General features: G+C 49.9%; 1 long non-coding RNA gene across 1 annotated transcript; it reads right to left on the reverse strand.

Moving 5' to 3' along the window:
* Positions 1–20,039: 20,039 nt before the first annotated feature.
* On the reverse strand, positions 20,040–21,435 carry LOC142588941 (uncharacterized). Its single transcript, XR_012829750.1, has 3 exons — positions 21,349–21,435; positions 20,473–20,547; positions 20,040–20,404 (listed from the first exon to the last, which is right to left on the reverse strand). It is a non-coding gene; the product is annotated as an uncharacterized LOC142588941 (long non-coding RNA).
* Positions 21,436–22,877: the final 1,442 nt, after the last annotated feature.

Below are 22,877 nucleotides of genomic sequence, written 5' to 3' on the forward strand. Positions count from 1 at the left end.
CGGTTCCACAGGCCATATAGCTTGGTATTGTCGCCAAGCCCGTCAATCACGTAGGACACCATCGATGTTCTCGCCACCCAGAACCCGTACTTCATATGACCTGCGGACGACCGATTTGCTTCCAAGAGATCACTTCTCACACGAGACAAGACGCAGCGATTCGCCAGCATCTGACCAGAGTCTGACGCCACCAAATAGCCGTCTCCGTCGCTCTCCGTCCCCTCGGCGCCGTTCTTCCTCACCGCCACCGGGAAACTAGCATCCGCGGCCAATGGAGGTGTGGTCGCCGGACGGTCTTTGCAAGAAATACCTCTGCCTGTTGTGATGTACAAAAACAAAGTGAATGTCTCGATTGACGGAATACCGACCATGGCGTTAGTGGATACTGGGGCGACTGTGTCTGTGATGAGCCTCGCTTTCAAAAACCGTCTAGGCCACAAAGTTATGTTTTCTTGGGACGACGGTACTACCTTTCGTGGAGTAGGCGGTGAGTGGCTTGTGCTGTGAGTGTTTCGTTGGCTGGGAAAGTGTTTGTGTTGGAATTCCTTGTTCTTTCTCGTTGTTCGCACGATGTTATTCTTGGTATCGATTTTCTTGAACAGTGCGGCGCTTCCGTGGACTGTGGCTGTGGCGAAATATCATTGAACAAGCTATTAATATCAGCACATTCTGAACAAAGCTCGGGTGGTGAAGACAGGGACGCAGACACACTCAGTGTTCTTGATGAAGTGATTGCACCATCGTGGTGCCTGACGCCCGTTCGTGTTTCGGCAACTACTGTTGATGCTGATTGTGTTGACCTTGTAGTTAGACCTCTACGCATAAACTGTGCTAAAAAAGATATACTTGTGCCCTGCTCTATCGTGTGCATGACGAAAGGAGTGGCCACATTGTGGGCGCTGAACTGTTCCGCCACGCCGGTTGTCCTTCCTCGCGGTATGAAAATCGCTCTTTTCGATGAAGCCGCATGTAGCTCAATAGCGGCACTAACTACGGACGTCTCTACAGCTTGCTCTCCTTGCGATAATCGCCATTCTGAAGAGCTAATGCTTGACATGATCAGCAAGGGTCTCGGTACATCGGAACGGCAAGCACTGGTACAAGTCCTTGCCAGGCATATGGCTGCATTTGACTTCACGCATGGAGATGCACCCCTTCATTTACCGTCGTCCCGCGCTCGTCACAGAATAGATACCGGCTCAGCACACCCCATCCGCCAGAAGCCCTACCGAGTGTCATCGTCCGAACGCAAAGTTATTGCCGAGCAAGTCAAGGAGATGATGAACAAAGGTGTCATTCAAGAATCATCTAGTCCATGGGCAGCCCCAGTAATCCTGGTCCGAAAAAAAGATCGCTCCTGGAGATTCTGCGTGGATTACAGACATCTAAACGCAGTGACGAAGAAGGATGTCTATCCACTACCGCGAATAGATGACGTCATTGATTGCTTACACGCTGCTTCTTACTTCTCAACACTTGATTTGCGATCGGGGCATTGGCAAATACCTATGGACCCTGCCGACAAGGAAAAGACCGCTTTCGTGACTCCAGATGGCCTATTCGAATTTAATGTTATGCCTTTTGGCCTTTGCAATGCTCCTGCCACCTTTGAAAGATTCATGGACACAGTACTACGTGGTCTAAAGTGGGAGATATGCATGTGTTACCTAGATGATGTTGTAATCTTTGGCCGCACGTTTGAAGAACATCACGAACGCCTCAGCCTCGTTCTTGACTGCATTGAAAAAGATGGACTGGTTCTAAACTCAAAAAAGTGTCGGTTCGGTGAACGTCAAACACTGGTCCTGGGACACTTAGTCGACAAGGATGGCGTCAGATCCGATCCTCGTAAGATTGAAGCGGTGAGCTCCTTCAAGCCACCACAGTTAGCACGAGAACTCCACTCATTCATTGGCCTATGTTCGTATTTTCGTCGTTTTGTTCCCCGGTTTGCCGTCATCGTTTACCCGTTGACAATTATTTTGCGACAAAATGCATCCTTCAATTGGACACCAGAGTGTGACGCATCATTCTCTCAACTGAAGTTTATACTAACGTCAGCACCCGTCTTGCGTCACTTCAATCCATCTTGCCTGACTGAAGTTCACACCAATGCTAGTGGAATCGGGATAGGAGCGGTGCTTGTACAACGTCACAGTGACGCAAAACATGTTGTCGGATATGCCAGCCATTGCTTGAGCAAATCTGAACGCAATTATATGGTTGCGGAACAGGAATGCCTGGCAGCCGTTCTCACCATACAAAAGTTCCAGCGTTATCTTTACAGTAGACCATTCAAGATTATCACCGACCATCATTCTTTATGCTGGCTGGTCGGTTTGCGTTATCCCTCTGGTCGCCTCACACGTTGGGCACTGCGCCTCCAGGAATACGACTTTGTGGTACCGTACAAGAGTGGCCGTCGTCACGCTGACGCAGACTGCCTCTTTCGAATTCCTCTTGTGACTACCGACTGCGACGCTGAGAATTTTGACGGCTGTCTCGCTGCTGTTACTTCTACGTTCCCTGACCCGGCAGACATTCAGAGAGAACAACGGAATGATGTTACCTTCGATCCGCTTTTTGTCGCCGCCCGTACTTCTAAAGGCAGCGGTCGCTTTACTGTCCGTGATAAATTGCTGTACAAAACTAATTACTCCGGGCATGGAGCGCGTTTTCTGCTGGTTGTCCCCGAGAGTCTCCGTTCCGACGTTCTACGCGCCATGCATGACGATGTGACATCCGGCCATTTCGGCTTCGTACGAACGCTGCACCGCACGCAGGAGCGCTTTTACTGGCCCAAGATGTACGAAACAACCAAGCGCTATGTCGCTAGTTGTGAAACGTGCCAACGTCACAAGCGACCGACCACTGCAGCCCCGGGTCCCCTTCGGCCATTGACACCGCCCAGTACGCCGTTCGAGCAAGTAGGCATTGACCTTTTGGGTCCATTCCCGTTATCCAACAACAAGAACCGCTGGATAATTGTCTGCGTAGACCATCTTACACGGTATGCAGAAACTGCAGCCATACCGTCTTCCACTGCTGCTTGCGTGGCGGTGTTCCTGCTCCGTTCCGTGGTCCTTCGTCATGGCCCACCACGTGTCATCATCAGCGACCGTGGTCGCCAGTTCACGGCTGATGCCATTGAAGAGTTGCTTCATTTGTGCACTTCACAGTTTCGTCATTCCACGCCGTATCATCCACAGACCAATGGCCTCGTTGAAAGGACAAACAGAACGCTGACTAACATGCTTGCCATGTACGTCTCCTCCAATAATAAGAACTGGGACGACGTGCTGCCTTTCATCACCTATGCGTACAACACGGCGAAGCACGAAACCACGAACTATAGCCCATTTTATCTCCTGTATGTAAGGTTACCGCGCAGCCCTCTGGACACTTTCTTACCCTTCGTTCTGCACAGTGATGATTCTGTATCGGAGACTTTGTGTCTCGCCGAAGAAGCGCATCGAATAGCTCGTATTCGTACTCTGGCCTCGCAAAGTCGTTCGAAAGAGCGATACCACGACCGTCACGTACAAGTATCGCTGCAAAAAGGTGACTTAGTCCTTCTTTGGACACCGCAACGCAAGCGTGGATTGTGCCAAAAGTTCCTGTCACAATATTCAGGCCCATATGTAGTTGTGGACCGCCTGAGCGAACTCACTTACGTCATAGCTCGCCTACTGTGCAATGGTCGGCGATCAAGCAGAACTAAGCTGACTCATATTGCTTGCCTGAAGCCTTTCTACCCTCCTTGTCCATCCTGACTCGCCCCACGGGCTTCGTCTGCTTGCGGGGAAATGTAACAGATACGAAAGGCACGGACAAGAAGAGAAGGAAGAGAGGACGAAGAGAACGAGGAGTTTGAGAGGCCGGGCTGCGCTACGATCACGCTACCATCATCGTCCAATTCTCCTGTAAATAAAACCATTCCTCCGCAACTCCTCGTAACAATATGTTTGATCAGAAAGTTGTGGTGGTGTGCTGCAGGCTAAGGCAGTGAAAGGAAGCCGTTTTGGCATTGGTCTACCTCTGTCCCAAAAGCAGGCACCACAGCCGAGGCGACTTCACTTGGCTTTGTCTTCAAATTCGCTTTCCCCTGCACAGAATACTCAGTCGAGGTGAGCTCAATGCATATCACCTACATTGGGGATGCAAAGACGCAATGCCAAGAGGATGCCATCTTGACAAAGAAGACGCCACAGACCTCAAATTAACAAATGACACCAACTATCCCAACCGCCACACCCTCCATTAAAACCAGCGTGGGCAACTGGAGCCTCCATCCAGAGCGTCAGTGTGACTCTGCCGCAAGAGGCAGCGACCATTATCCGGTATAACACTTGATGTAGGGGTGAAAATGTGCCACATTCACAAAATCAGGGTCTCAGGCTAGGACCATTTCCGTGATGCACTTGAGTCTGCAGAATATGAAGCTGCTGAAGAATCGCTAGCAACACGCATCTTTACAAACTGCAAAGAGCGACATGCGAACTAGAGCTTACTGGGGCAACATCCAGCCCTGACAAGCACCTGCTGCAACTTTGGGGTGAGCAAGTCAAGCTGCATATTGCATACTTAAATTGTGGCTGCACGCAACAAAACCTGATCAATGTTCTGCACAAGACTGAACAAGCAAGATGTCATACTAAGAAACTTGCTAGGCACTAGTGGATGGACCCCTGCGCGTCATTTGAACGTATAGGACTCAGTAAGACGTGACACATTCTCGGCTATAACAGGATGAAACAAATACTGTAATACTATTGAAAACACGCTGCTCGATCTTCAGTGCACATCTGAGAAACTTGAGGAACAAGCTGCAGATACTTTCCCCGACCACCTCTCAGTGACTGACCATCACCAGAGTCGTACGCACTTTAATGACCACTTGCCAAGGAAGGAATGGAAAGCCTCTTTACGATGGCAGAACCTGTTGTTGCTCTCGAACATGTCAACACTCAAAGCGCACGTGGCAAAGATGGAGTCATGCTGCAGATATTGAGAAATCTTGCCGAAACGAGGAAGCAAGCACTATTGCTTGTAATCAATGAAATCTGGAATATTGGAATTCCCCACAGAGTGGAAACACTTGGTCATGATGCCACTACCGAAACAAGGCAAGAAACCTAACACAATTGCCAACCTTTGATCAGTCTCACTCACCTTGACGGTGTGCAAATTGACTGAATGAATATGCCTCGCGAGGCTACACCACCATATCGGAAAGACAAGACTATTTCCACCTGTGCCAGATTGGTTTCCGGCCTAAGGTCGACACGTGCGACAATAGCCTCTTTCTGCATCAAAGCATCGCCAATACCAGCCGCTTTGGAGGAAAGATATATGGGTTCTTAGTCACAGTCGAACGAAGAAGAATGTCGAGCATAGTCTGCATAGTCTGCAACGAGGAAGTACTGATGGCCTTTCATGAAGCCTTCCCAGGCATTAGGGTTGCCAGTGTTGCCAAAGTCTCTTACGCAACCAAATGTTTGAAATATGAAGTTACACTAAACAACCAAAGACTTTTACCAACTGCACAGTTGGAAATTCAGGTAAAACCCGAACCAGCACACTTGGTTGCAGGAATGATTCGCTGATGAAGTAAGATGGTGACTTAACAGTTGGTGATAAGGTATACCAAATGCAAGTATGTGCAGTATGTATATGTACTGTTGGCCCGAAACAGATGAATTTTCTCCAAAGCAATATCAAAAGCTCATCTTTTTTTTTCAGGATGCCGCTCATGTACTTGAGGCAAGGGTGGATAGGGTTATATAAAGCTGCATAAGCAGAATGATACAACTAGATGCAGCTGTTAAGCGTAATATTTTTACTGGGCTAAATTCTTGCTCGTTGAACTCATTCAAGATCGATAACTGTTGCACCAAAGTAGTGGACCACTATCAGAACAAAGGCATGTAGTGTGGGCATGTAAGGCATGTAACCAGGGTAGTTAGCCCATAACAGCAATAGCTGTTATGGGCTAACTCCCCTGGTTGTTCTAATGTCTTCTGGTGTTGTCACTGGAATTCCCAAAATTTCTTGCTAGAATATAGCAAATAAAGTTCTCATTGTGTTGCGAGGATTCAAACATATGATCAAAAGTTTGGCAGTCCACAATTCTGTATTTCAGCCACTCTGCTGAAAGTACAGTCGAGGCAAATACTGATCCTGGAAAGCACAATCAATCCAACAGGTGTCATGATTGGCTAAAACCTGCTTAATGTCTGCGTACTGTATATAGAGCTGGCCTCCTCGCCTTCAAGTTCTGACACATCACCTTCCCACTTGTGAAGGCAGTCCTATGTTAATTTTTCTTTTTTCTTCTTACATGTAATGACAGTGATTGGGTGCATCTGATTCATTAATTTTCTTCTAGTGCTTGGCTTCTCAGATTTACTGGATGGCGCTGTTGGTGTCTTATTTTCCTCAAGCACAGCGCAAGACCTAGCAATGGGTAGCCCAAATATAGATTTCAGAAAACCAAAACAACTTCAGTAGTAAGAAGCTAAAGTGTTGTTTTTGTGGAGACCAGTGGCCAAGTCCGGATATGAAAGAGGAGGAAGAAAAGTCGAGTCTTTCCACTTCAGCACAACTCCCACAAATAAGTATGACTCGTGCTTATTTTACTTCTCTGACTTCCATTGGAAAGTGTTCACTTCAACAAATACGGCATGAAGCAACGTGCCTGCGCATATTTCACCAGCTACTGCATCATTGTTTCGCGTTATGAGTGAAACTGCAATTTTCTTTATGCCACAACTTACCCACTTTATTGTTTTGCAGTAGGTTGTTAGCTGTGCTGTTAAGGCACTTAAATACTCTTGAATAGTAGCAGAGAAAAAAATAAAAGTAAGAAAGCATTGGCTTTTTGTGCATAGAGTTTGCATACACAAGGTGCTCTCATGGCCATTTCTTCCCTATCTGCTAAACTATTCTAAACAAGAAAAAAGTATACACAATTATTGGGCAAAGTCAGACCACAACTAAACCGGAGCTATCCTTAGTAAGCAAAGTATATTTATTTAGTGACATTTTATCATCATCATCATCATCATCAGCCTGGCTACGCCCACTCCAGGGCAAAGGCCTCTCCCATACTTCTACAACTACCCCGGTCGTGTACAAATTGTGGCCATGTTGTCCCTGCAAACTCCTTAATCTCATCCGCCCAGCTCACTTTCTGCCATCCCCTGCTACGCTTCCCTTCCCTTGGAATCCAGTTCGTAACCCTTACTGACCATCGCTTATCTTCCCTCCTCATTACATGTCCTGCCCATGCCCCCCCTCCCATTTCTCTTTCTTGATTTCAACTAAGATGTCATTAACCCGCGTTTGTTCCCTCACCCCCACCTTATCCCTTAATGTTACACCCATCATTCTTTTTTCCATAGCTCGTGCGTCGTCCCCAATTTACGTAGAACCCTCTTAGTAAGCCTCCAGGTTTCTGCCCCGCACGTGAGTACAGGTAAGACGCAGCTGTTATACACTTTTCTCTTGAGGAATAATGGCAACCTGCTGTTCATGATCTGAGAATGCCTACCAAACACAGCCCAACCCATTCTTATTCTTCTGATTATTTCCGTCTCATGATCCGGATCCACGGTCACTACCTGTCCTAAAATGTATTCGTTTGCCATTTCCAGTGTCTCGCTACCTATTGTAAGCTGCTGTTCTCTTCCGAGACTGTTAAACATTACTTTAGTTTTCTGCAGATTAATTTTTAGACCCACCCTTCTGCTTTGCCTCTCCATGTCAGTGAGCATGCATTGCAATTGGTCCCCTGAGTTACTAAGCAAGGTAATATCATCAGCGAATCGCAAGTTACTAAGGTATTCTCCATTAACTCTTATCCCCCGTTCTTCCCAATCCAGGTCTCGAAATACCTCCTGTAAACACGCTGTGAATAGCATCGGAGAGATCGTATCTCCCTGCCTGACGCCTTTTTTATTGGGATTTTGTTGCTTTCTTTATGGAGGACTACGGTGGCTGTGAAGCCGCTATAGATATCTTTCAGTATTTTTACATACGCCTCGTTTACACCCTGATTCCAGAATGCCTCCATGACTGCTCAGGTTTCGACTGAATCAAACTCTTTCTCGTAATCAATGAAAGCTATATATAATGATTGGCTATATTCCTCACATTTCTCTATCACCTGATTGATAGTGTGAATATGGTCTGTTGTTGAGTAGCCTTTACGGAATCCAGCCTGGTCCTTTGTTTGACAGAAGTCTAAGGTGTTTCTGATTCTGTTTGCGATTACCTTAGTAAATACATTGCATTTTACGGTGTTTTCCATGTTTTTTGCTTTTTTTTGTAGGGCATGTTAATTTTTTTATACCATGTCAAGTGTGTGGTGCCACAGAGTTCTGGGATGGAGTCTTGCCCTTCCATTCTGTACAATAGGATGTCGTTTTTTTGTGTCCAAGGCCGTTTTACATTTGAGTGTGATTGTAGCATTTTGCTAAGTTTCGCCTCTGTCGCCGAAGCTTGAAAGCTTTACACCCTCTGCTGGTGGCATGACACGTGATTTTTTTTTCAGTAAAAGGAAGTCTGTCACTTATCCTGTGCACTGGTTGTATTTGTCTTTTTGAATTACAATTTGTTGCCTATATTTGCTCTGTTGTTGCATTTGAGATTAGGAATGGCTATCATAGTTGGCATCATTTAAGCATATTGCACACAATGTGGATGGTATGTACTTGCAATATATGGCCAACGTAAATATAAGTTAATAATTCAAGGATAGTGCCTTTGCATGGTGGTGGAGCCATGAATTGTGGCTATAAGGTACCAGGGGTGCAGGTAGCACTGCTTCTCCAGAATATAGTTCAACTCTACTACTTTCAAACATCATTGTTTTTATCGGCATTTGTATAGCTCCATTTCCTGTGAACAACACACATCTGGAAGAAGAGCGGCTTGCAGTTGGGGCCAATGAATAGCCAATATTCTGCCCGTTTTCATCTTATTAGCATATTTGTGAAGGCAGTCGTTTTTATAGTAGCCTGTTTGCCCAGTGTAGAAGCCGTTGCGGGGTGTCAGGATCTCGTACACATTTTCAGCTTTGCAGGGGACACAGCATCTGGCACATAGTTTGTCACGGGCCATGTCTTCGGGGCAAGTTGAGTTTACTCACTTGCAAAGGGAGAACCAAACTTGTTGAAATTGAGGTAAACCGCCTGTACATTTAGTGGCCTTCTTCATTTTGCGTGAGATATGTGGTTATAGCGACCCTTGCTTTATGCACTTCTTGTCCGGCAGCAGTCTTTTGCTTTTGAAACACTCAGGATAGGTTTTAGCAAGCTGGACGGGAATAATACTGAAAAACCAGCAGATGTAAATGGTCGAACTTATCATGCGAAGCTTCATACAGTATGATGAGGGCGTAAATAAATGAGGGTCTTCTTCAGGTCCTTGTAGCACATGTCACGAGTTTGGAGCAGCATGACGTATAGCACTATTTTGATCGCATGCTATAGGTTCGGTAGGTGTGGCCATGGTTGAGGTGCTGTGCAAGGTCAGGAAAACACATATCTATGAGCAGCACCCTGGTAAAGGAGACGCTGGGAAAACTAGTGGGAAGCCTGTTGAACATCTGGTTGGCCCAGTTATTGGGTTCATCAAGCAAAGTGTAATAAAGAGAAGGAAGCCATCAACACATCAGAAGATTTTTACACATAAGCACCGTGCTAAGGTTCTCGGGCAGGTCTGTCATAACAAGCCAAGTCTTAGTGCGCAAGCTATGCACAACCAACTACATATGCCTTCTGTTCGGACAAAGAACTGCTCATTGTAACTAACGAGGATGGAGTGGACAAAAAAACAGCAGCTCCATTGCTCTGGTGTCACTGGTATCAACAGTGTTTTGTAATTCTGCATCGTCATACTCCCCAATGCCTTCTTGGGTGACATCAGCAAGGACCAGCTTGACGCAAGGGCTAATAGACACCTTTACAAGCTAAAAATGCATGCATGCGTGAAGAGAACATTGCGTCCAAAAAGTAGGCACTTCACAGGGGCTCTGGAGAAGGAACAGATTATTGACAATGGGCAAAGACAAGCTTCTCTGCTGCTAAACACCCAGCACTGTTGCCATGTAACGACCGCTGAAACAATCCCTCTCAAAAAGGAAATCATCTTTGTGTATCCATAAAGAGGGCAGACAGGCAAAGCCCCTTCAGCAATGCTGCTTGCTTCAAAAGGCCCACTTTGCACATCCTGAATGCTTCCTTCTTAGATTTTTCTGGGTGCAAGCATTCTACTGTCCAAAAGTTCTCAATGAGAGCACTGTTGGTTTGTTGGCAATTGCAACAAACTCCCTTCATAGTTGGTCTGAAGGCTCGCGGTGCTCATGAATCGACACCATGAGACAAGCAAGGTGACTGGATGCCTCCAAGCCCTTGTTCGTTTATCACACTGTTCTGTTAGTAACAACCAAGAGACCTGAAACCAATAAGCTCAAGTTCGGCACTCGTGTGGTTACTGTGGAGGATCCATAATGAAAAGCACAAAAACATAAAACTCAAGGGAAAGGATAAAGCACCATTTAACATTTAGCATTGCTGCAGCCCAGCCCCTTCTTTTATTTTGTCTGGTCATGCTACATTTTTTTGCTATAGATAGGCATGAACTTCTCCTGTGCACAGCTTATTTCAGAGAGCATAGGTGATGTTCCCAATCAGTGTCGCAATTTTTATATACACTATGTGCTGGCTCAAAGAGGCTTGAAACACTGCAATGGAAGCTTCTAACGGAAAAGGTGGCTGGAAGAAAAAAAAAAGAAGCTATGCTACAAACATCTTGGCAACACCTTGTCCCCTTAATAAATATTGTGCTTCCATATCAACTTCAGCCCTCCAGCTTAGAGTAATGTTAACGTGCACTTATGAACGAATCAATTCTCAAAGAGCATGTGCAGTCCAGCCAAAAGCATGGGCATGAATCCACATTGTGCTCCTGCATTGAAGGTGAATAACGCTTTCCATAATGGCGAATGTGCTTTAGTAGACTTCCCTGCAATATGAATTTGTAATGTACAAAGAATTGTCAATGAAGCATACTACGAGCACGGATGCACTTGCAAATTATATCACAATGAAATATAATGAGCACAGAGTAAACCTGTGCCCTTTCCACTCTTAGTATGCTTTACTGCACGATACTTATTTCCACCCATGTATTGCGATGTAGGAAGCTACAAAAGAAACGTTGCATAATTGGGTTTTTAACATTACTTTTCTCGCAATACACCAATATTTTGCAGTGAAGCATACTAAAAGTGGAAAGGAACCATTGTCACTGGTCATAAGAGTTCTTTAATTATACACTCGCGCACCCGCTGCTTCTCAGGAATCCTAAGCGGACATGCTACGCTGGGTGATAGCGGCCCCCTCCCACTTTTAATATGCTTCACCGCGTAACTAAAATGTACTGCGGCGAAGAAGCAGTACATTTGTATTCAGTGAATAAACAAATGGTTTTTACAACAGTACAGAAATAAACGCGCACCATGCATCAGTCTACTACACGCAAGAGCGTCGCAAGAAAAGGTAGCTGCTTCACACAGGCCGTGTAGCCCACTTATCAGTCGTAAAGGGTATTATATGTAATTCAAAACTTCAGACACACAAAAATATGTTTATGTTTACGTTCGTACTCCTTGCGTAAGAAGCCTGCCAGAACTTCCACAATAGAAAGTAATTTACAACACACAAACGCAAAGAAGACAGACAAATGACTCGTTTTCAACTCGGTCGTCATGCAAATGACATATATATATATAGCACGGAAAAACGCGAACATGCTGTGTGTTAGCATCGTAAACTTCATACAAGGCAAGGAGCACACCACAATCCCGCGACAGCCGCTTTGAGGCCAAAACGGGAGCACATGTCTGTGAACGCGCAAACGGAGCGCCTAAGCCACTCTGCTCCACCACCACCTTCACTGCACGGCTGCACCACCCGTTAAAAGCACAGCACACCAACCACACATTCAGCACTGAACAGTGGGTGGTCGACACAGTCGCATTTAGATGACTTGTAGCTAGCAACACATCCCTCGATGTCCGTCAAGCAAAGGCGGATACGGCGACGCCACATCGCGGTTCACTGAACTGCGCTGTCGATGCGCTGGGCCACTTCGACATTTCAATTGTCACCAACGCCGGGTTCTCAACGAAGCATTGGTCACACAACGCAGATTCTGTACTACCAGAGCTCACAGAGGGCAAAGCCGCATTACCACTACTCACGACTTTCCGCCAAGTAACACAGAACCTACAACCAACACAAAAGCAACGCAAGCACAATCACATAAGCAATGTTCAAAAACGCGCGTTCCAGATAACGATCTAGCCGACAACAACACGCCACGACGTCGCGCAGCGCCATCATCGTGCCTTCTCAAAAATCTCTAAATGATCCTTTCCCTAGGCACTTAGGATCAGGTCACGTGAGGGATTTTTGTACGACATTGAGACGCACGCTGAACAATGTGCGTTGCGCGCGGCCAAGAGAACGACACGACGAGGGTGAACACGCCACGGCGTCGCTCGGCGCCACCATCGCGCCTTCTAAAAAATCCCTAAACGATCCTGTCCCTAGGCACCTAGGATCAGGTCACGTGAGAGATTTTTGGGCGACATTTAGACGCATGCGCCGGCCTGCCGGCAGACGCATCGAGTTACTATACTGAGTCTAGAGGACAAGCTACCCATAGGGCCCATGCATTGAAATCGGGAACCGCAAGAGCGCCGCCATGTTGCTACGCGCCGAGGTTGCCAGCTCCTGAGACGCTTGCTAGACTTGGTGACAGTAGTCAGTTTTAATCCGGCAACAGTAGCAGCGTAGCGCTTGGCGTCTCGCTTGTACTGTCGTGATGTGTGCGTGCAGCCGTGTGTTTGGGCTTTATAAATTGGTTCTTTATTCTATGTTGCGGGACGGCGTGTGTGTGGTCCATGTTTTCCGTACAGGTGGCAGTTATGCAACTGAGGGATGATCCTGTTGAAGTTTCCGGCGGTATGCGGTTTTCAGCGGTCACGCCTGTTGCGGGAGTGTCACACGACGAGGTTACGAGCTGTGTGTGTGTAGTGATTTTTACAAGAAAGGAAGAGAGAAGTGCAGTGCCGTAACTGTCTCTCAAAGGAGGACACCTCGACAGCACTGCACAGGGTAAGGGGAGTGGGGAGAAAAGGATCAGGAAGAGAAGGAAAGAAAGCGGAAAAAAAAAAAAGGACAGGGTTGAAGAAGGAGCGATGCGGGGCTTATAGCCGCGCTCTCAGCTGCGTTTCGCAGCAAAAGTCAAGGAGGGCAGCAAGCACTCTTTTGACGATAGAGGCGTGCGCTGCGGGAAACAGAAGGGCTCCCTCCGTGTCGCAAGGCAGACCCACGCGACGATACGAGGCACAAAGCGCAGTGCGCTCAACATCAAAGGATGGGCAATGCAACAGGAGGTGCTCGAGAGTCTCTTCTTCGCCGCATTTCACACATGCGGGGCTGCCAGTTCCGTGCAGTCTGTGCAATCGGGCGGCCGTGCTGTAGCAGCCGACGCGCAACCGCAGGAGAAAGGAGCGGTCCCAGCGGGAGAGGCCGGCGCGGGGGGAGGAGGCGAGGGGGAGTCCCCGCAGCAACACGTGAGTCAGGATGATGAGCGCGGAGGGTGCGTAGAATAGCCGTCTTCGCCACGTCGAAGCGAGTGACAGAGGTGGCGAGGGGGAAGCGAGCCGAGAGAGCTTGCTTCGCAAGGGTGTCCATGGTTCATGGTTCATGGTTATATTGCGCTCAGTTTTACAAACACGATACTAAGGAAGGACAGGACGTGGACGGACGAAGCGCGGGTGTCGGCTGCTTCGTTTCCGGGGAGGCCAATGTGCGCGGGGACCCACTGCAAAACCAAGTCGCAGCCCTGATCTACGACGTGGCGCAGTTTCGATCCCACGCGCTGCACAAGTGGGAGACCGGCGTAGTCTTTCTGCAGCATAGACAGAGCCGCGCGCGAGTCTGTCAGGATCGCAGCAGACGAAGCACCGCACTGGTGAAGAAGGTCAGCCGCGAGGTCGATGGCCGCGAGTTCGGCGACTGTCGATGAGGCAGGGAAACGGAGACGGCACTGCCGGGACGCAGAAATGTCCGGTGCCGTGCACGCGGCAGCAGCGGAACCATCGCTGCAAACGGAGCCGTCAGTGTAGACGAGGAGGCGGTCGCGTAGGTGTTCGTGAATCAATGCAGCCGTCTCCTGCTGCATGGCACAAAGTGCTGTTCGGCGCTTGCTCGTGACGCCCGGGACGCTGATGTTAACGTCAAGCAGCGGGGAAGCGTGCGGCGATGGCGGCAAGGGAAGGAGTTGCGGCAGAGACGCGATGCGGGTGCTGAAGTCGGTGGCATGCTGACCCATGCCCGAGCCCTCGAGGTTGTTGAGGCGGCACACGAGACGCTGGCCCTGTGGCGACCGTTGCAGACGCTCGATGTGGTGAAGCGCCTGTTTCCTCGCACGAAGTGAGGGCGGCCAGTTTCCCGCTTCGGCGAGAGTTGCCCCCACTTGCGAGAAGCGGGGAAGCGCGTACATCTGGCGAACTGCAGTGCGGTGTTCGACGTCGACGGCCCTCCAGTTGGCTGCACTGGCGTTGGTAAGAGGCAGCGCGTAGAGCGCTCGCGAAGTTGCAATCGAGTTATAAACTCGGAGCGCAAGGTGCGGTGTGCAGCCACGGCCACGGGCGAGCAGGGAGCGTGCGGCGCCTGCGACTTTCCTGGCATCCCTGCAGAGATGTGTGGTTGCCGCATTAAAGTTCAGGCGGCAGTCGATGTGAAGGCCCAGGTAGCGAACTTCTTTCCGCCACGGGAGGGGGCTTCCGCGCAGCGAGAGAGTGGGCACTTCGGAGCGAGCACGGCTAGCACGGGGGTGAATCATTAGCGCCTCGGTTTTTGACGCCGAGAGCTGAAGCCCCACGCTGGTAAGGTATTCGTCCACGGCGGTGATAGCAGACTGCAGTGATTGCCGCACTTGGTAGCCATAGTCCGTGGGCCCGGAAGCGAAGAGAGCGATGTCGTCGGCGTAAATCGCCACACGGACTTCGAAGGCTGTTAGCTTCGGGATGAAATCGGGGAGCCTTGCAAGCGCCAAGTTGAATAGAAAGGGGCTAAGAACACTGCCCTGAGGAACACCAGCGGTCACGCTACGGGGGGTGCTGAGCGCGTCGCCAACACGCACTCTGAGTGTTCAGTCGCTAAGAAAGGCCGACACATAGTCCAGTAGGCGGCCGGTGATTCGCAGCTCGTGAAGCGCTTGGATGATGGTGCCGTGCGGGAGGCCGTCAAACGCGCGTTCAACATCGAGCAGCACCAGGTATGCGGCTTCGTGGCGGCTTGCAGCGTGCTCGAGAGTGGCGACAACGTCCGCGATGGAATCAGCTGTCGAGCGGAGTCGGCGGAAGCCACTTTGTTCCGGGGCAAGAGCGTCGAGGGCGGAGGCGATCCATTCGAGTCGGTTCAAAGCCATCGACTCCATCGTTTTGCCGGGTACCGAGGTCAGCGATACTGGGCGATAGGAGCTGATGTTCGAGGCTGGTTTGCCGCGCTTCAGAATGGGAACGACGATCGCCTCTTTCCAGTTGGCGGGGATGATGCCGCTGCGCCAGACGGAGTTGAAAACCTCGAGAAGTGAGGGAAGTTGAGCTGCGTCGATGTTCCTGAGCACTTGATGAGTAACGCCGTCGGAACCGGGAGCGGAGCGGCGTTTGTGCTTGTTCAAGACGATGCGCAACTCGCTGATCGTGAACTCAGCAGAACACAACACTTCTACATGCTCCATAATTGCGCTCGTTGGGAAATAACGCAAAGGAGCGAGGCGTTCAACCATGTTGTGCGGCGGAAGTTCGACGGCGGCTGTGACAGGGCACACAGACGGCGGGGCGAACGTATCCGCGAACAGTTCGGCCAACTGCTCGGCACTCAAGCCCTGAGCCACTGCGATGGAGAGTGCAGGGTGGCGGGGGATCTTGGGACTGAGCAGGGCGGCGAGGATGCGCCAGGGGCGGGCTTTATCGCGAGTGTCCTCCAAGGAGAGGCAGAGACTTTGCCAGCTCTGATTGCGGCGCTGCCTGGCATGACGACGGCACGCGGCGTCAAGGCGGTTGTAAAGAGTTCAGTGCTCCACCTTGTCGCTTTTGATGGCGCGGCGTTCGGCGCGTCGTCGTACTGCGCGTAAGTTCAAAAGTTTTATGTCGGGCGCCGGCGTTCCAGCGGGCACCGTACATGACCTGGTCGCGGCGGCAACGCAGCTCGAGATGTGCGAAAGGAAGTCAGTGTTGACAGGAGGATGCGTGGCACACAGCGTCCTGAAGAGAGACCAGTCCGTGATGCGGTAGGTGCGGATCCGGTCGCGGCAGAGGCCGAGACGGTCAAGCGAAATCGGATAATGATCCGATCCTTGCGTGTCAGGGCTGCGTACCCACTCGTATGGCACCGTTCGCTCACCAGCGATAAGTCTATCACACTCCCGCGCACATTCCGACGCACGAAAGTGTGACTGCCGGTGTTGATGATCAGCAGACCAGAGGAGGTGATAGAGTTCAGCAGGTTCCTGCCGTTAGGCTCACAGCGGCTGCTGCCCCATGCCGTGTGGTGGGAGTTAAAGTCGCCGCACACAACACAGTCACCGTCGATGCGCGCGGTGAGGCTCTCCACGAAAGAGGTATCCCATCGCTGCACGGGCTGGACGTAGACGCTGGCGACACAAGTGTCGACTCCCCCAACGCGCACAGTCACAGCCACGCACTCCACGGAGGTGGGAACGATGTCGGACACAGAGACGGCGGCTTGACCAAGGCGCGCACGCACATAAACAGACGCTCGAGAGCGGCCGGGTGGGTGGAGTGGATCGCGGCACGGAACGTCGGCACAAGACTGAAGTTCGCACGTGACGGCACTGTGGTAGGCGACGAAGCCCGAAAGGTTGCACTCCCCGTCGCGTACGTGTGTTTCCTGCAACGCGAGCACATCGTACTCGTGCAGGAGAAGAAGCTGGCAAAGCTCCGGGTGCCGGCGGCGCATCGAGCGGACATTCCACTGCAGTATGCGCGGCCGACGTTTCGCTGCTCGGCTAGCCATGACGAGGCAGGGACTGCTGTGCGGCCAGGGCCGCGGTGCACATCTGTAGCACCGTGTCGTCCATGTGCGGGGTGGTCTCCAGGAGCGCCCGCAGAGCTGCGGCGAGCGCCGCGATCAGGGCGTCCCTCGGGTCGCCAACAGGGGCAACTGCGGGAGGCGGCGTGGTTTCCGGCGCGGCGGGATTGACGCTGCGGCCACGTAAAGCATCGCTGAACGACACGCCAGCTTGTACCGTCGCTGAAGGGCGGGGCACGTTCTGCTGATGCTGACGATGCTCAGGTTGCGCGGCGCGAGCTTTGGCCAGCTCGAGCGCCTTCTTCCGAGTCATGGGCTGCTCGGAGGAGGCTAGCAGGATGGCTGCTTTCCTTTCGAGCTGCCAGTGTGGGCAGCGCGGCTCGGTGGCTGCATGGCGGCCTTTGCAGTTTATGCACGCGGGGTGCTGCGCGGCGCAGTCGCTTGTCGCGTGACCACCTCCGCAGCGGAGGCAACAGGCGTCGTAGGAGCAAGTGGCGCCGGCATGGCCGTACACACCGCAGCGGTCGCACTGGAGTGGGCGTGGCAGACGAGGTCGCACGAGCCGTCGTTGCTTGAAGAGAAGTACGTCCGTGGGGACGACGTTGCCGGCAAAGGTGACGCTCACGTTTGCGCCGTTGCGGGAACAGGACACAACGGGAACGGGAGCCTCTATGTTGTCCCTCAGTGTGTCGTTGTCAAAGGAGCTGTCAACGCCGAAAAGGACGCCGACGCAAGAGTGCTTGCCGAGAGCTTTCGCCTTCACTGGTATGTCCGCGATGGCCCGTACATCCAGCAAGCGGGACAGGTCCGCACCGGGCACAGAGTCTGCCGCAACCACGTTACGGCGAAAGTTGACGCGCACGCGTTTGATGCCATCAATGCGGCAAAGTTGGGCGGTGATAAGGTCACTAGACAGCTTCAAAAAGTTGTTTTTGCTGCCAATGGGACGGAAGAGCACAGTGTCGGCGGCATTGTCAGGGGAGGCATGTGCGTTTTGCGACGCATCCGTGATGAGCTCGGCAAACTGGCGGAAGCGTCGCTTCCTTTTTGGGCCGGGCTTAGACGCGGCTGAACGCCCAGAGAGCACTGCGGCGGCGTTTTCGTCTGCGGCAGCTGGCGTCTGTGACAGTTGGGGTGCAACGACGGGCAGTGGTGCATTAGAAACGACGGCTGTTACACGGGTGGCAGGGCCGGATGGAAGTTGGAGCTCGGAGACGGCGCAGGGGCGAACGCTCGGCGGCTGCTTGCGTGGCCCGGCAGGTTCGTCATCCTCGCTCTCGCGGGCGCGTTTCCGAGAACTGGTCAAGTCCATTTCTTCGTCGTCCGAGAGGGGAAGCGGCACCTCAGCGTGGGTTTCCTGCACTCAAGGGCCGTTCTCGGATGGCGCCGAAGTTGCCGCTGGGGCTGCCGGTGCGGTCGTAGGCACGGGGGGAACTGCAGGGATCTTCAACGAGGGGGCCCGTACACGTAGCCACTCGCCCAGCATGCGAGTGGCGCAACGCTCGAGGTCCTCCCTTGCCCGGAGCTCATCGAGGGTCGCGGGGTCGAGGATCAGCCGGATCAAGCTGGCATGGCGTCGAAGGCGGACGCGTGGCGGAGGCTCGCCGGGTGGCCGAAACTCCATACTGTGCTGCCGAGGCCTCTTCTCGCGTGCGGGAAGAAAGCCGAAAGCAGCGAAAAGCGCGGCAACGTGCTCCTAAGCGGGCTCAAACATGGGCGACGCCGAAACACGTGGTCGCAATCGAGGCGAAGTCGTCAGAGCGAGGAGCAACGTGACCTTCTCCGATCGCAGCTCAGACGCGACTGAGGTTACGAGCTCGAAGCTGTGGTCAGATTCCTCGTTGGCGTTCCGTAATTCCCTTCGCACGGGCGCGGTACGTTGCAAAAGCCGCTTTCGCGATGATCGGTTTTTTTATTATTATTATAAGTACTGATCCAGCTGTAGGGCACATGTAACCGACAAACGGAAGTCTCAGGAGAGCACCTGAGATTATAATAAAGCAGGCGGCGCAGGAACTCCAGGGCACCCAAGGGACAGTGGGCGGATCAAAGCTCGAAGCAGAACGGTACGTAGGTTGGGGCCGCCGAGGCAGGTGTGGGTGCCAGGGAGTGTTCGCACGGACAGCTCCGCTGGCACGCGCAGCAGAGCCTCGCAAGGTCGAGATACCTTAAAGGCACCTGCGCCCATGATCTTTCTTTTGCCTCGGTGCAGTGTGTAGGATTAAAGAGAATAATATGGAGGGAATCCGGTGCAGTCGCGAATGCGTCATGACAAATGTAGCTCGCGTCGCCTGGCGTGTGCAGTAATATCAGAGTTGGTTGTGTGAACTTTATGCATAATACACTTTGCTACGGTACCTTAACGCAATGGGTCTAGAGGACGGTGTTGGTACATTTTTTCGTACCGCCCTAATCCTATACCCCCTACTACAAACACACACACACACATACCCCCCTCTTTTTATGTATAGATACAATTCCTTGCCATGACGGATCCATAGCCTCCTTTATTTTTGAAAAATAGAGGAGGCTATGGACCAATTGACCAGTTCAAGTTGTCAACTTGTCAGTAACTGTCATAGGAATCACTGTATTAAACACAATTCCACGATCGGATTGTTTACTTTCATTTTTTGTTGTAACACTGAGGACTACATAGAACTTTATTTTGTATATGTGAGAGAAGTATGTGGATATCACGAGCTTAAGCCAATGTGCGATACACAGACAAAGCAGCTGCTACAACATGAACTGCATTGAGGGCCACACAACACATACGTAATTAAAGGTGCAAAATATAGGGGGAAGCTTCAAAATACGCTCTGTAGCACTGCAAAGTGTAACATATCTTGTATGTGTACAATAAATGTTCAAAAATACAATGCATCAATGCCCCATTTGCCTTCAAGTTTATTATCAAGTTGAAGTTTACTGAAGTTTATTATGAGCATATGTACAACAGGAATCTACTGACACGCCCGCAGTCGAGGTGGCTGTTCGAGGTGTGCTGGCTGCCTCAGTGTAAGAAAAAGAAATTGGGTGAATGTCGACACCAGTGCCACTGATTCTTGCCTCTGACCTGCACGTGCCTCCACGGCATCTTTGTGCACAAGTGTGCTGGCGTGGCGAAGGAGTCATCCGAGAGAAAGAGTATCGTTTACATGGAGAAGTGGCTGTTCACATTGCCTGCCGCTTTCCCTCAAATGTTTCCTTGGCGACTAGGGTGACACACCCGCAGTCAAGGTGGCTGTTCGAGGTGTGCTGGCTGCCTAAACGAAAGAAAAAGAAAGAAATTAGATGAATGTCGATACCAGTGCTATTGCTTCTTGCCTCTTACCTGCATTTGCCTCCACGGCCTCTTGGCTTGCGGAGTCTGTATGAGGGAGCTGCTGTGGCTAGGCGTAGGCATTGTCTAAGCAAAAAGAAAAGGCCATTCAAATGGGAAATTATTGAAATCAATGCAGTTATGTCTGCTTCTTGCACTCTTCTTGCCCAAAAATTTTCAAACATAGTTTCCAGTACACACCAGGACTTTGACTGCTTCTGCTTTTTACCTGCAGGTGTTGCTGTGAGATCCTTAGTATGGCTGCGTGCAGCATTGTGACACTTGGTGGAGGCATTTGAAGTGGTAGCCAAAAATATAAAGAATCATCCTTGTCTGCACGAATGCTTTCAATTTCTAAATGCAGGGGTAACTATCACTATTAGTGCAAGGCCCCCCACATCTATGCGGCAAGTTCCATAGCTCAAAACTGAATTTTTCCTTTAGTGTTTCACACGGCGTCTGATATGTCCACATTAGATGTGATGTGTTTGTTTTTATTTATCCCAGTGTGGAGAGAGCATCATTAAATTGTTTTTTTATTTTTGCTTGTCTTGTTTTTTGGTTTATTTCTGAATTTATCAAGCACCAGTCTCATGATGCTAAAATGACTTATGTAATGGCAATCAGCTTTTGTTTTGCAGAAAAACAACGCATTTCCTGACCCATTGTTTGACATCCCCTCACTCGCATAATTTCGCAGAGTATTCTACCTATATTGACTTGCTTGACCTCCACTGAAGAGTCTTGCATTTTCAAATACGACTCTTTCCTTAAAATCATTCGACACTTCTCATAATTTCTGTACCTTGGGCTTCGATACTCTGGATTCACCTTTTTTGCTTGTTTCTGACTAAAAATGTCTTTTTTAATTTAGAGCTTAAATTTTACCTTTGGAACACACGGAAGGGCTTGCCATTGCATATCTGCATAAAAGGGAAACATGTTTCATTAAACATTTGCAAAATCCAATTGAAGATTGATGAAGACAGCTTGCAGTGTGATATGACTGAATGAGCCATAAAAGTAACTCAGCTCACTTGGTAAGTTAAAGCACATATTAGTGTGATGTACAAGATACGTTACACTAACGTGGTGGGCTCTCTTGCTTATACAACAAAATAATCGATGCGCGAGAAGAAAAGAATATTTTTGCATACCCCTTGTATACACTGATTTAAGGAAAATGAGCTGGAGCTTTCCACATGATCTACTTATTTTACCTGCGAGTATGGTCAACAAAAATGTGTCCCAGCTGCTTAGTGGTACTCGGGATTATGTCAGTATTGCATATGTGCCTGTTGTCTAAAATAATGGAATTTTGAAAATGCTCGCAGGGATCTGATGTGCATATCTGCAGTTTATGGATACATGTAAAAGACTCAGCATCAAGTGCAAGTGAACGTTCCCGCACGCCCGGAGTCAATCATGCAAATAGATTCGCTGCACAAATTTGTGACCAGAAAAGATATTCCACATGAAATGGCATGCAAGGAAGTGTTGAAAATATTGCACAGTTAATATGTGGGTATGGGTATGTTATTAATATGTGGGTTGATGCACTCGTTATGCAAAACGGAGGTGAAGAGTGCAGACAGGACACAAGAGTAGAGTATTTACAAGCAAACAACACGAGCGCCGCCCACTTCTCTACTCTTGTCTCCTGTGTGCACGCCTCACCTCTGTTTTGCATAGTGAATCCTTACCAAGTAGCTGAGCTTTCTGCCGTTCTAAGTCTCGATGCACTCGATTTCATCCGCATTAGGCACTCGCCTCTTGATTACTTTGTGGCACAGAGATACTCGGCATCAGGCTGTTTGTCTGCTGTGGCCTTTGTAGAAGCATGATTGTTCAAAGTGCAATAATTAAACAGATTCTTTGAGTTGCTTTCGGCTTCGCCAGTACAATTCCGGTGCGCTGGTCCGCCTGTCCAGCAATTTCCTACTGAAGGGAAATTGCAAATAAAAACACCGCTCCGCATGCAGAAAAATGCTCTACTGTGACGCTTCTCAAACGATTGTGATGCACCACAAGAGCTGCCAACTCGCGTGATATTCTCAACAAGGGGATACATTTGTTTACTTACACGTGAAGGTATATGCCAGAGCACTTCGGGGCTTCGGTGGCACACAAGGCACGAGTGTGTGTGCCATAACGTCCGATGTCGACGCGCGATCGCATGTCAAACCTAAACTGTACGAAACTACTACGCACCAAAAAACAGATTCGAAACCGAAATTCGCGTCATCCTTTATTGCATGAATGCGTACATCGTAATTTACATAAATCGCGGACTTAGCGATCGCTTTCTGCAAACTTAATATTAACGTACCACCTTCATAAAGCCATCAGGTATGCGTTTTTAGATGAGAAAGCATAAGGTGACCTGTACTTGCTTTCAGCTCTTTCAATAGTAATTG

Source organism: Dermacentor variabilis, chromosome 7 (genome assembly GCF_050947875.1).
Source record: "Dermacentor variabilis isolate Ectoservices chromosome 7, ASM5094787v1, whole genome shotgun sequence".
NCBI classification, from domain to species: Eukaryota; Metazoa; Arthropoda; class Arachnida; order Ixodida; family Ixodidae; genus Dermacentor; species Dermacentor variabilis.